The 15364-nt window shown below is 40.1% G+C and overlaps 1 long non-coding RNA gene across 4 annotated transcripts; it reads right to left on the bottom strand.

Annotated features, from left to right (window-relative positions):
• Positions 1-6696: 6696 nt before the first annotated feature.
• On the bottom strand, positions 6697-9744 carry LOC307046894. Of its 4 annotated transcripts, none has more exons than XR_013810271.1 (5): positions 9533-9744; positions 9091-9197; positions 8224-8700; positions 7985-8177; positions 6697-7820 (listed from the first exon to the last, which is right to left on the bottom strand). It is a non-coding gene; the product is annotated as an uncharacterized lncRNA (long non-coding RNA). The 4 variants fall into 4 exon arrangements; XR_013810272.1 differs by having other exon boundaries at positions 6697-6830; positions 7263-7820; positions 7985-8700; XR_013810273.1 differs by having other exon boundaries at positions 7985-8700.
• Positions 9745-15364: the final 5620 nt, after the last annotated feature.

The following is a 15364-nucleotide window of genomic DNA, read 5'->3' on the forward strand; positions in this document are numbered from 1 at the left end:
CATGGTGAAAACTGTGCTGAAATTCTATAACAAAGGATTTTCAAAAAGGTTAAGACATTTTCTTTTCGAATCGTTCATCCCTGGTACATTAGGCAATTCATTTTGTTCTGCCTAAGTGTGATTATTTTGTTTTAAGAAAAGGATAAAGAAAAGGGCATAGTCATTCATTTAATACCATGGGTAATACTGTTATTTTAGTGTTCTACTGCAATGACAGTCAGACTTACGTGAAGAAGTCTTTGCAGCAGCTGATAATGGCTTTATGTACAAAATAAACCGGTTTGTTCCAATCTACCAAGGTGGATTTATGTTAAATATTGCTTATATTGGTAACACTTTATATTAAGGTGCACAAATTAACCATCAACTATTTGTTAATTAACATGCATATCCCTTTAACTGCCAGGCCAAGAAAAAAGCTATGGAAAAGTTATTTTTTTGCACTTTCTTATCAAATGGGCCACAAATAAGCACAAACACATTTTTTTTTTTTACTGACCACACAGTTTTGTTTTTATGAGCCTCTACCAAATGGTCGAGCTGTCCTTCTATGGTAAAAGTACATTTTCAACAATCATCATATACAGTACAGTATGCAGGGCCGGCCCTAGACTTTTGGGGGCCCTAAGCGAGCTTTGGCTTGGGGGACCCCCTCACTCTAGCGCGTTCCCACTACACACAACACGGAACCAAGTTTTGTCTTATAATGTTAGCACAAGCACACATATTGTATAAATAATCATGTAAACACCATGAACCTAACCTCCTCAAGGGGGGTCCTCACCTCCTCTAGGGGGGTCCGGGGGCATGCTCCCCGGGGAAGATTTTTTTTTTAATATTGAAGTTAAAAGCATCAATCTGGTGCACTTTGAGAGAAAAATTAAGAGATCTATGGATACATCTCAACATCCATATGAAACAGAACTGTAAACAGATTTTTCTTTATGGATATTTTACAAATCACTTAAACTGTATTCTTGTTTTGTCATATAGTATTTCATAACTGTTTTTCATTTATTCTCTCTGGCTGTCCATCTCATAATGTTTACATAGAAACTAGCTGTCAATAGGAATATCATTCAGAAGAATTATAATTTCTTGCAAAAATCTGTCACAAAAAGAGGTTGCATATTTAAATTCAGGTGTTGTTATGGCAACGTCAGTGGCCAAACAGACACATTTACTGCTGCAAATACGTTCAAACATGCTGTTGACATGTAAAGCAGTGGCAACTATGCCACCATTTCAGCTGACTGTTTCTCAGAAATACTGTCACATAACACCAGTGTTGGGACTAACGCGTTACAGTAACGCAACTACTTTTTGTGGTAACTAATAGCGTTACTAGTTACCTATTCCCATTAAGTAACGCCGTTATAGTTACTGTGATTTAAATGGGTGCGTTACTGCGTTACATTATGTGATGGAACTGAACCGAATCTCCCTGCGGATGTAACTTACAGGCGAATACAGCGATGTCCTCTCACAGTACCATGGAAAAGTGAAAGTAACCAGAGAGGAGTGATGATTGGTTAACGCGGGTAACATTTCAGGGTAAGCCAATCAGAGACAAAGTTGGGCGGGTCTTGCCTTATGGGGAAAATACACACACACGAACACTTGCTAATGCTAACACACACACACACGGCAACGCTCACCACCAGCACACACACACACACACAATGGCAGATGCAAGTATCAACGAGAGCAGCAGCGCATTTACAACTTGGAGATATAACCACTATTTTCAATTTGTGGACGCAAAAAATATTACGGTCAAATGTAAACTGTGCGCAGGACAGAAAGCATTGTCTTACAGTGCCACAGAACAACACAAACATTTGTATTTGTATTGTTATTATTTTTAAAGTAAAGTAACTTGTTACTAGTTACTTTTACAATTTAGTAACTAATAAAGTAACTAGTAATAAAGTAACTAGTAACTTGCCCAACACTGCCGAACATCCATATATTTCAGTGCTAGGTTGATGCTTAGCTAAGCTAACTGTGAAACACTTTAACTGACAGGACTCCGGATCAACTGTGTACTGTAAGGTAGCTTCTAGCTTCATGTCGAACAGTAAGTCAACATTTCCCAGAGAGCTTTCTTTGAAATCACCAGGTAATGCTAAAAAACATTACATTTAGATTATATGACAGTGTTTATTTAATATATCTGGCTAGCTATAGCTACTTGCTAACGGTTTAGCTTACCCCCGCGATTCAAAGTAACGTCAACGTAGCTGTAATTTATGCTTTGCTTACATGTTCGCATAACTTGGAAGTTTACTGACATTTACATACCTTGTTTACCTGGCTTAAGTGGTGGCTCTGGGGTTGTTATGTGAGCCACCACTTGAGAATTGTCGTCTTTTTTCAGAAAATGTTTTCTTATGTCCATCTTCAAAAACTCTGAGTCCGTCTGACATTTTAAACATTGTCACAGCTCACAGGATAGGTACCTGTCAGCCAATAAGACAGATGTTTATTTCCATTCAACTCTCTGGTTGGTCTGGTGTCTTGCCTCTGTTGCATTCACTGAACACGGGAAATTACAATCCTGTCGTCCTCTCTTGTGTCATGATGAGGTTCAGGTAAAGCATGGTTAATGTATATTATTGACTCAATAATATAATACATGACTTTGAGAGTAGGCAATCTAGGCATATTAACACAATTAATTAAACATACTTATCACGGCGACAGTGTACTGAGATTTATTTATTTTTTAAATAAAAAACTTTTTTTTTTTTTGTTGCTAGGGGGCCCCTTAGTGGCTGCGGGGCCCTAAGCGGCCGCTTATGTCGCTTAATGGGTCGGGCCGGCTCTGACAGTATGTGTATGCATCAAACTCAAATAAAACACAAACTCAAATATATTTGTTTCTTCTATGGAAAATGAGCAATATATACAACCAGATATATTCAAAAAAGATAAAAAAAAATGGAAAAAAGTAATATAAAGGGTTTTTCATGATAAAAAGAATACTTGCTCATCTTACTGTATATGCTGAATTGGCCTAACAGGAAACCACTGGCCTAACAGCAAATGTCTATATCCTGTGTTGGCCTAACTTGCTCATCTGTGTTCAATTTTGGGCTGAATGCCATGCATGAAAGGTGCTATATAAATTATTACCACTCTTTCACTCTGAGACTCATAAGGCAGTACTAGATGTAGTAATATTATCATGAATCTAGCCATTTATTTACCATATTTTATTGGAAAACATCTCTGAAACTCTGAAAAAGTCATATTGCTAGCTTACCATAAAAGGCCAATTCAACCGATTGGTTGAGCATATTTAAAAAAAAAAAATTACACCCTTGTTGGGTCCCACCTACTTATCACCACCACCAGTGTCTAGACCCCGGGGATTTTCATCGGAGCGGTTCTTTCCCTCCTGAATGATTATCCTGTAAACCGGGGCCTAATCGCCAAACACCATTCCATTATCCTGTTGTATTATCATGGCAATCATTTCATTTATATGACGTGTAACAATAAATATGTATTCCATACATCACATCTCTCCGGTTTGAATTATAAAAGTTGGGTAAACATGTGGATATTATCCGGCTGAACAAAACGTGATCTGTCTCTTAAATGTGTGTCAACCACAGACCTTATTTCGAGATATTTTCCAAAATCCTATGGAGATATTGCATTGGTTTTTGTCGAAGGAACCGGAAGAAGTTTACTTCTGGGTTTTAGGACGCGTCACTGTGGCACTCTATTAAGCCCATATTGAGCAGAGCATACCAAAAGTCATGTGCAACAACTTCCTTACTTGCAATAAATAAGCACTAATTAGAGGGTTATTGAGGACAAACTCTCAACTAATGGCTTATTACTTGTACAATAGGATCATGCAGAATAAGGCTTTAATAAGTATTTTATAATGACTAATAAAGGGCCAATATCCCTTTAACTGCCAGCCCCACCTTTCAAGATTTCAAGAGTTTCTAAGGTTTATTGACATATGATATACACAACTATGGTGTAGTTATGCAATGAATGAGAAACTTGGGTCGCAGCTGAGGTTCCTCAACAGTGCATTACAAGTCATCTGTCAATATGTGTGTATACCTCCACCGTTGAAACTGTCATATTCTGCACATTTCTTATACCATCTACATACATAAAAGTATAATTAATATGTATAATATCAGATAAAATAAGTGCTTCAACATAGTTAACATTGCAGCAATATATTAGACGTTAAGTACTTTGTCAGGCTTAATATTTATCTGTAGATACCCCCAAAGCTTTTTTCTTATTTAAAAGAAGACCTTAATCTAAAGTATTATTTAATGTTTCAATAAAGGTTAATTCGTTTTTCTGTTTCGCACCTCCTCCTATTAATATATTTGTACATCCTGCACTAAACTGTTTTATTGTAGAGATCACTTATAGTATCTTCTTGATTTTTTATATTCTATATTTCTATCATTGACCTTCTACTTTTCCTTTTATATCAGCTGTGCACCATTATGGTGTATATGGTGTAAATATAACCTATCTACGAATTGGATCAAATGTAAAAGTCAACCGAATTAGTGTTGATACTGCAAGGAGACGTATTGTGTGAAGAGAAATTGAAGATGTTGTTTAATTGTTGATATATTTATGGTCCACGTCAAGTATTCAGTTTAGTAGGCATTTCTTTCTTTCTTCATCAGGGCTCTATAAATAAAGAACTACGGCAGATCTGTAATATGTAATGCAGCCGAACCGTGTATTACAATGCCGTTATGTGATGACTTTCAAAGAGAAAAGCAAAAACACTCGGAATTAAGTATTATTTTCTTTTTAAAAAAAAGTTTTTCGGATTTGATATGGCATGAACACCATACCCCTACATGCATTGCGGCTAAAACATCCAATCAGCTAACTTAAACCATAGCTGAGGATCTTGGGTAATCAGTTCAGTGGCTGTGTATCGCAATGATGCTACGTCTGTTTCCGGTTATTTTTATTTTGAAATTCAGTTCCTGACGGACGCCAAAAAAGACTGAGATTATGGAATCAAACAAATAAAAACAAGGATAATTGTGTGTTATTGGTGAGTAAATAACAGTGTTATTTAGAAAAGAACCACAAATTAGAAGGAAACAAAGATTTAAAAAATACAGATTTCAGTATTCTGAGGCTCTGAGCCCCATTTCTTTTCCTCACAGACGACAAAAAAAGTCAGACATTATACGATTTAAAATAAAAACAATAATCGATATTGAGTAAGAACATGTTTTTATGAACCCCACAGCTTCCGGTGTTCCGAGACCTGAACAGACAAAAAGACGTGCTGCAGGCACGAAACAGACTACTAATAGAAATACAATGCTTTTAAAATTGTTCTGTGTGACACGAAAAAATCGTGTTGGTAAACACGAATCAATAGATTAAATGTTGTGACTATAACACGAAATGCCGTGAGACCGGGTTGAGCCTGTATACATGCTTATTGCACAGCTAGCATTAGCTATATTTACCTTGTTTACTCTTAGCGGTCCTGTGTGTTAATATGTGTATATTACACTTGCATGTATGAGATTAGCCTTGTAACTTCTTTTTTTATAGTTTCACTCAAATAAGTCAATAAAGGAGCATGGCTGCTCATTCCCTGGCTCTCAATAGAGTTTGGCTGGCTGTTTAATCTATGTTCACACTGACACAGTAAAACACAGAGAGAACAGTACACCCAGCGCCATATAGATAGAAGAGTTACGACAGCGGAAGTCCAAAAACGGTTATCGTCACGTGGTTCATGCAGACGAGGATTGTTCCCCGGAAGTTCATGGTGGGCAATGTGAATGAGATAACAGGAGATAGAACTATGATTTTTGGTAATTATTATTGAATAAAGGTTTTGATTTGCAATATTTATACAACAAATCGATATGTGTATGTATTTACATCAATATGTTTTAAAAAATAAAATAGAATTTGCTAATATTAAGTGATAATATTAGGATTAGTGTGAACAACTAGTTTACATGTTAGGCTAACAGTGCCTTGGTTAAAGAGCCCGTTGCTGTTTATAGCTTTGAATTCTTTAAAACCAATATTATCTTCTTAAACTTGTATGGTAGTCAGGAGCATCACTTTCTAATGTTTATTGATATATTTAGAGGGAGGGGATCTAAAGGAATGCTTCAAAATTCAGATTAGATTCATTTCTACCATTTTCTTAAATTCATGGTAGTTTCAGTAATCCCATGGTAATTGAGGACACAAGTTATCTAAATGGCTAATGTCATCTTTATGGCTTTCAGAAAAGACAGGAGACCGAAAGGTGACAATCAAAGGACTAGCAGCAGCAGCAGCAGCAGCAGCAGCAGCATGATGATGTTAAATGTGTTGTTTTAGGAACATCCATTGCAAATACATGGAATTCAATAAACATTGAATAGCATATCATGCAGTTTGTCTGTGCCTTTTCCTCCGTGTTGTCCTGGTTTGCTGTGCTGCCTCCTAGTCGCCACCATGGTTTGCTGTTCTGCCTGGGGATGGTCAAATCGCTCCGAGAAAGGAGTACGAATGTACGGCTTCCCCACTGACACAGAGCGGAGGAAAAAATGGCTGGCTCAAGTCAGCAGGAGCAATTTCATGACCAACAGCAAAAAAATATGTGAGGTTATTATATACAAATACTGCATTTGCACTTTTTCACAAAACGAAAACCACACCATTGGGAAAGCTTAATGTTTTGTTTAATACAAAAAAACAGGGAAAGGCTTGAAAAACACTGAGAGTTGAGACTCAGGGTGCAGGGTGAGGGTCTCAGTTCAGGTATTCAGGCTCCATTGAATCCCCCTCTGGTTCTTGTGCTGAAAGAGGGAGTAACAGACAGGAGAAAGGGTTATACACACCTATATAGCACACCTATTGGATGGGAAATTGCCTTGGGGAGATAAGGTCTTTGTGCCCAACTGAAGTTATGGAACTTTATTATTTGTGAGTTTAACAAAGTATGAAAAATGGCATCAGTAACAGATGTGATATGAATTTTTATAAAGTTGTCTCACATTCTTGGTCATATTTTATATACAGTATGTAATGAGTATAACATGTCCAGTAAGTATAAAGTGTTTCCTAATACCGTGTATTCAACCACTATGGAATATGTATGTGGGCAGACAAAACTGAGTTGTTCTGTGTGTGAAGTAACCTCAAGTCACTCCGCAGGCACATTTTGATGCAGACCAGTTTGTCAAGACAAAAAAGGGCAAGACTAGGCTGAGAGCAGAGGCTATACCCACCATCTTCGTGCATCGCCCTGTGGTCAAAAAGAGAAGGGCCCCTGCACCACGATTCACCCCGGGACCTGTATCTACAAAGCCCATAGCTCATGATCACAGCTATAGTGTGAAAGGTGACACGGGTATAATAAGTATGAACTCTTAGTAACAAAAGTCATATTTCTTATTTTTAAGTGGTACAATATTTTAAATGTTCGAAAATCTACAGTGCCATGTCTTCTACTTACATTAGTCTCAAAGATTGAGGGAAGAAGGGATGAGGAGACTGAGAGAAAGGAAAGTGAGGGTGAAGAAAGAAAGGACATGGCTAGTGAGGAGAGACAGGGAGGGTGGACACCACCCACTCAGCCAGCAGCCAGTCAGCATACGAGGGAACCAGCAGCCACTCAGCATACGAGGGAACTAGCAGCCAGTCAGCATACAAGGGAACCAGCAGCCAGTCAGCATACGAGGGAACCAGCAGCCAGTCAGCATACGAGGGAACCAGCAGCCAGTCAGCATACAAGGGAACCAGCAGCCAGTAAGCATACGAGGGAACCAGCAGCCAGTCAAACAGATCTATTAAAAAAATTTAAGAGAAAATTAAAGAGCCAAGAAGGAAAGTCTGCACTAAGAAAAATCAGGAAGGAAAATGCAGCTCTCAAGAAAACAATGAAAATTAGGGACAACAAATATAAGAAAACGTTTTCAAAAGACCAACTTAAGGCATTAGGCAGACTCACCACAAAGGGGATGAAATGGAGCAATGAGACAATTAAGAAGGCTTTAAAAATTTGCTTTGCGTGCCGACCAGCGGGTTACAAAACTCTGCAGGAATTGCAGATTCCCCTTCCAGGAATAAGGACACTGCAAAGAAGGATGCAATGTGTTAAGTTTGAGCCTGGTGTGTAACAGCTAACATCACTGCCCCTCCACCTGCCAACATCACTGCCCTCCACCTGCCAACATCACTGCCCTCCACCTGCCAGCACCCAGCCAGAGGAGCGCAAACAACAAAAACAAGCAAGGTGTCCCGTCATGTACCTGGAAGTTTGGGTTAGCAAAATGGAGTAAGAGAGGGACTTGAAAAACCTTGGTGGCTCTCTACTCATGTTGTTACAGTTGTCTTGGTTACAGCTCTCAATTATTTTTTTTGCCATTTCCACATCTTTAGAAAATATGAAATAAATGAAGTGAAATCAACCTCTTCTCTGGAGAACAAACTTTGATTTCTCTGTCTTGTGAGTTTGCAGTCTTGCAGTTTTGCTCCTCCACCTGTAACATCAATTCCCCTCCACCTGCCATACAGTAGGTTACTAACAAGATGACTTATATAATACAGTGATAGAATACATGTTTAGTATGCTTACTTATATAAAACAGTAGTATTAAACTTACCTTGTGTTTTCACTCTCACTTAAGTCCCTCTCCCTTTGCCATCAATCCAAAATCAGCTGAGCTGCAACATTATACAGACAGGTAATAATCAACATAATCACAAGGACACAATATGGCTCTGCTAAAAACACTCACTCTTACACGCACCAAAGTTATATTTATCTAATATTTAACTCCCTCCACCCCCGCATACAATCCCGTTTAGAAGCCCCTCTTCTCTAATTCAACAACGTTGGACGAAATGACATTAAGAGAACGGAATTTACAATTAAAAGGCTGTTCAACGTGTGTTGCTAACTTGATCCGTTATCCTAGCTTTATCTGTTATCTGTAAACGTTCCCTAAATCTACTAATTTAGGGATAATCCACTGACATCCTTTAATACACATGTTAATTTGAATCAGATGTACTGATAATATCCGCAATATAAATCTTTAAACTTCTTCTTACCTTTAAAAGTCCGTCACGAACGGTCTATTATGCTGCAACTCTACAGCTCTGCTAGCCTTGGCGCTAACTTCCGGGGAACGATTGAGAGGCTCCACGCTCCGCCATTGCTGTAAAAAAGTGGTCCATTGGAGTGAACGGAGATGAAGCAACTCTCAGTCTATACGGCGCTGAGTACACCTAGTAATTACTGTACATACAAGCAGGTCACAGAGAAATACAAAAAATACATAAACTACACTAAAAAGTACAGGCTGCATATGTTCTCAGCCTTGGAGAAACTTGACATGTTTTGGTATGTGTCTGAACCTCTCTTTAGTGGTTCATTAATAAATCAGATATTTCAATGTGTGCCGAGAGAGAGAGAGAGAGAGAGAGAGAGAGAGAGAGAGAGAGAGAGAGAGAGAGAGAGAGAGAGAGAGAGAGAGAGAAGCGACTTACATACATTCAGGAGCAATTTGGGGTGAAGTGTCTTGCCCAGGGACACAACGACATGCTGACTGCAGTGGGACTCGAACTTGCATGATTAAAAATGGTGAAATACAATGTAAAATTACCGAAAATATACCAGCTCATTAAATCACAACCGCTCAAACCAACTATAAACTACTACCGCGGATTGGGCAGAGAAGGAGTCCGAGAAAGTTGCTCCCCCGTGTGACGTAATATGACGCGTTTGACGCATGACGTATTTGTCTCCTTTACTGTGCCTGTTTGCAAGGTAGCCACTTCCAATGCATGCTTTATTGTGTGGCTTGAGTATCTCAGAGCAGGGTAAAAGGGGTTCAGCAGCACTGGCAATATGAGATAAATAAAGCACTTTTTGAACATTAAAGCATGTAAACAATAGAGGCACAAAATACAAATAAGCATTTTAATAGTTAGCACTGATTTTTTATTTGGCTTATTCAATTCCAATATTTAAAGTATGCACTAAGTATCTTTCATTTTAAATGAGCGTGGATCAGAGCAGAACAACACCTTTATTTCATGAGAAGGAGAGGATAGACATATTTTAGGGTAGTATCTGGGAATAGATGGTCATTTACATTTTTAATAATATAAATGGGTTTGGTAATTGTAAGCAATTCTCTGTGGGGGCTAGACTAAATATACTGTTGTAGCGATTAAAATAAGCTCTGTGTACTGTCATTAAATGGAAATCATGTGTATAATTCATACTTTGCTGGAGCAGTGGTTTAGTCTTTCTGGCAACATTGTTAGGTAATGTACATTGTATTAGCCGCAGTGTGTTGCTCCATTAAATCCGTGTGCATAGGCATACCAAGGAATCTACACCGTTCCTCATCAGAGAATGGACTCTCTAACCCCCTGTATGTGAGACACTTTCTGCACTCACTGCTAATGGCAGTCATGCGTGGGCACAGTAACCCATCTCATTAAATGTCTGTCCTCAGGAAAAGAGCCCACGTGGTCTCTGAGCTGATGCTTTGACTTCACAGGGCCTCCACCAAATCCCAACTGATGCTGCTCCGGAAGGATGGAGATAGAAAGTGGGAAGTCTTCCCCCAAAGCCTGGCTGTCTCGCGGGCTTGCAATGGTAATGACTTCCCTGACATGTGGATGGATGCACCGATGTACCGGCTTCAACCATGAATGTTTGCCTCCTCCTCTTTTTCCTCCTGCAGCTCTCAGCGGAGAGGTAGAGGGAGGGGGATGTGAGGAGACAGGCATCAAAAGGATGTTTACTGATCACGGTATGCACACCAGCACACCAAATCATGCTGCAGTGAATGGCGGAGGCCTCAGCATGGAGCGGTTATAAAGTAAACAAACACCTCTCGTCTCTAGTACAGACTGCCAGCGGCTATGTACACCTGGGATGTTTGCCAGCAGCACGCTTCTATGTCCACAGATGCCTGCTGCTGTATTCAAATGGCTGAGGTGCTGGGAGTGAATTGACATGCATGTATTAGCATTTGTTGTCCAGCTGCAGTTATAGGAAGTACCACAATAACAAGCCATGCTCAGCTTATTAGAGACTCTATAAATGGCGTCTAAAATACAGAGGATGTCAGTGGGACATTTATTGAATTGACTGTTTTGCTGTTTAGCACTCAAGGTTTTAAGGTAAGATAAGCATCTGCTTTAGCCCACTGCGAATAAGAATTGGCCCATTCCATATTTCATGAGACTGACAGGTACATACCGATGAAATGTTGTCCTTGGAGACATTCGCAAGGCCCCACGCGCGATTTATCTGCAGGTCGCCTGCGGGGCTCCATAGAGGAGATGGATGAAGTGGTAAACAGATGACGGCCGGTGAAGCACCAACAGCCTGAGTTATGAGTGTACTTGTCAATAAAGTCCTCCACAAGCTACACTACAGCATGTAGTAGGAGCGGGTTAGTGACCGTAAACAGCCATAACTGACCATGAACGACGGCGTCAAGATGTACAGTAGGGAGCCTTTCACTTGAAGACTGGCGATGGCGGCAGATTTATTCCCCGCCGTAGTGAATTGGGTGGTCATATTTGAGCCACTTGTCAAGAAGATTGGATGCGATGATAGGAAAATGTGGGATGCATATTTGCTTGTGAGGGACCGCAGCAATTTATTTTGCATTAGCAAGCAAGTTGCAAGGCCTTGTAAAAAATGATGAAATGTTGTGTCACGCCTCTCTTGAACAACCCACTCTCTGAAATGAAGGTACGTATTTGAGACGGAGGATGAGACATTTCCATCTGTTTTGGCTCATGCAAAAATGCACCCAAGAAATATGCCAAGAGAAAATTGTCATGCGGTATGAGCTGACTCCTATCATCTCTTAAGTGTTTGCTGCATTATAGAGTCACATTCTTTTTGCAGCTGGAGGTTCAGTGTTAATGTAAGGATCAACAGCGTGAGATTACCCCTGGTTACTCACAACTTTCGATTAACCTGCAACAGAATTGTGGTCAATCAATACAGTGTAATGCAAGGTGAGGAAAATCAATTTGATCTCTTTCATTCTGCACCATCAAAGCATCCCATCTCCATCCTCCCTCAAAGAGTTTGAGTACCAGGGAGAATTGGATTATAGTAATTTAATCATATTGACAAATATGGCCCTAAAACTGACAAGACTGAAATGAAAGTGTTCCCATCGGAAAGGGCTCCTTCAGACTATGGGATTTTAGGAGGCTCTAATCAAATTTGGCCAGCTTTCATTCACGTATTTCACGGATAAATTGCATCAATTTCAAGAGACAGGAACTCAGTGGAGACATATACTCGGATAGCACTAAATAAAAGATAATAAAAGCCTGTTTAATTAGGATTATCCCCCTAATCTGGTTTGCAGTGGCCAGGGAGAACAGTGTCCTCCCAGCTGAAAAGACTGCATGCATACACACACAGCACACATGCTGCACTGCCACCTAGCAGTCAGATAAAAAAACACTTGAATCAAGTCCTGTCATTACAGAAAGTTGTAATATTGATCCAAAATGGGAATGACCAGTGTGAAAAATAATTTAAAATGTAAAACCAGCCCTCTCAATGCTAAAGAATATAACATTAAAGCTCTCTCTATCCTCTTTTTCTCTAATGTGCTTTAGTGACACACACACACACACACACACACACACACACACACACACACACACACACACACACACACACACACACACACACACACACAAAAGACATCAGCAAGGTTCCCCTTTAGGGATTGCTCTGCTATGCTAATTAAGTACGCTGAAGAGATCAAGTGGGCAGCTGACTTGACGCCCACTTTGTGCGAGCAGGGTGAGGGTACGGGGGAGGGCCTGGGTTGTTCTCCCCGGAGGACAACATTGTTACCTTTTCCAGTCCATCAGTGGCAGCTGCCCTGGGGAAACAGTCGATACCAAATGTGTGGGCACTTAGTCACTGTTGTCAGCTGTCAGATACAGCAGATTAGACCTCACTTGGCTGCACATGGCTGACAAATCATTGAGATCTGTTACGGGCGGAAATGTGGCATATGTACCGCTGCAGGTGGGTGCCAAGGTGGATGTGAGGACGGTTATCAGATAATAAATAAAAGTGTTGCTTACTGCCAACATCAAAATAACCCCTTGGCTTCAAAGATTTAGGGTTGGAAGGGAACAAGTGGTCATATATTTTACTTAAAGGGGACCTATAATGCTATATTTGAAAAATATATTGTAGGGCCATACCTATACAAAACATGTCTGTGAAGTCTTTTGCTTGAAATACCAAACAGATCTCCCATTGTAGCCATGCCTCATACCCCTCTATTCCAGCCTGGTTCCAAAAATGCTGATTCTGTGACCGTAGCTTTAAATGGAACAGCTGCTGCTAGCCACGCCCCTTTGTAGCGTCACGCAGCTTTCCCCTGCTAAGAGAGTTTTCTACCGGGAGAAACTCAGCTAAACGCTGCCGTGATTAAATGCCATATTATGTTCCAAACCACTTCAAGCATTATTTCTGAAACAGTTTGGAGCTCAAACGTTTCTCTCTCGCAGGGTTTACCGCGATATTCTCTCCTGTACAGCGTTAGCTCTGGGTGTTAGCATGCTTGCTAATGTAAACACAGACCATATTACTCCCAAAACATGCAGTGCATTGTTTCTGTTATAACAACTTTACTCTAAGTGCCTGGATCTGCTCGTTTGCACCCCGTTTTGTTTTATAGATGTCCTGACACACCGGGGACACATATTTATGTATAAAAGACATCAAAAAGTGCATTTTGCATAATCGGTCCCCTTTAAGGAAAAGTAGCAATATCATTGTGTAGATATACTCTGCTAAGTGAAAGTTCCGCCTTAAAATTGCACTTAAAGTACAAAAAGTAGAAGTACTCTGCGTAACTCCCTATTTTTTGTTGTTATGATGTCATCCTCAATGGATGGGTCAAACAAACACAATTTCCTGGAATGTTGTTGCCACATATGAAGCCAAAAGTCCATAGTTTACTTTTTAAAATGTTGTTCAGCAATTTTATTTTAACAACAAAATAATGCCTGCATATTTGAAGCCAAACCATGATCTTCCACTTGAAGTAACAAATTTGTGTTTTTTGTTTAGCTGGAATTTAAAAAGTTAACCTTGTGTCTAAGAGGCCCTGTTATGCTTTTTGGGGCTTTTCCCCTCCTGTAGTGTGTAGGGTTTTGGTGCATGTAAATGGTGTGCAAAGGCTTGAATCCCAAAGTTCCCTCCAGAGGGAGTTTATTTCCAATATAATTCCCCCTCTGCCTGAAATGCCTCCATTGTAATTCTTTGTTTACTTCAGTAAGATAATGACATCACCATGGAACACTCGCGCTTATATTGGCTAGCACTCCAACACATTGCAAGTGCAAGTTGATAAGCAGTTGATCAATCACAATAGAGCCAGGTCAGCTAACCAATCAGAACAGACTGGGATCTGGTTTCAGACAGAGGGTGAAAAGAGGTTCTGCAGCACAGGCAGTAATGTTGAACATTAAAGCATGTAAACATGTCACAGTGGAGGCACAAAATACAAATATGAACGTGAAATGAGCCTATGAGGGCCCCTTTAAAACTGCAAACTGTAATGAAATTTGGAAAAATTAATTGAATGAGGAATGAAATCACGCATAACCAACTGCATAATCTCTTAGCCAACCTCAATATGCACACATTGTAGCGTTTTGTTCCGTGCCATCTTCAAAGACAGACCCTGAGCAGTAGGTTTAGAAGCCTCTCCACCCAGCCTATGTGACGTGTCACGTCCATGCCCCAATGCCCCATGTGTTTTGGCTGTAGGCATGTTGACCTTTACCAGAACCTTTTTCTGCAGGTGAATGTATCTATTAATCATCTGAGTATATGGAACATCATATGAAATATTAAATTATCCAGTGGTAGGAGAGACTGTGTGCTGCTTCACTTTTTCGGCATTCATAGCTCCGTAAATGGACAAAGCCTAACATCAAAAGCCTTGGATTCACTTTCTGCTACTCCCTTAGGCTCAGCTACATTGCAAATTGAATACTGGCCTTTCAGAGAGGGCACGCCCCGCTCACCGGGCGGCCATCTTGAATCCAGCAAAGGGGTTAATAAAATGTGAACTCACAGTTGGTTCGGAACACAGCCAGTGCCATGTGCTTTTCATGCAGAGCTTCCTTGGAAGGTTATTCTAAGGTGTGTGTGTGTGTGTGTGTGTGTGTGTGTGTGTGTGTGTGTGTGTGTGTGTGTGTGTGTGTGTGTGTGTGTGTGTGTGTGTGTGTGTGTGTGTGTGTGTGTGTGTGTGTGTGTGTGTGTGTGTGTGTGTGTGTGAAATGGGGAAATAAACGTTGACAG

This window comes from Notothenia rossii (assembly GCF_949606895.1).
Source record: "Notothenia rossii genome assembly, chromosome: 7".
NCBI lineage: Eukaryota > Metazoa > Chordata > Actinopteri > Perciformes > Nototheniidae > Notothenia > Notothenia rossii.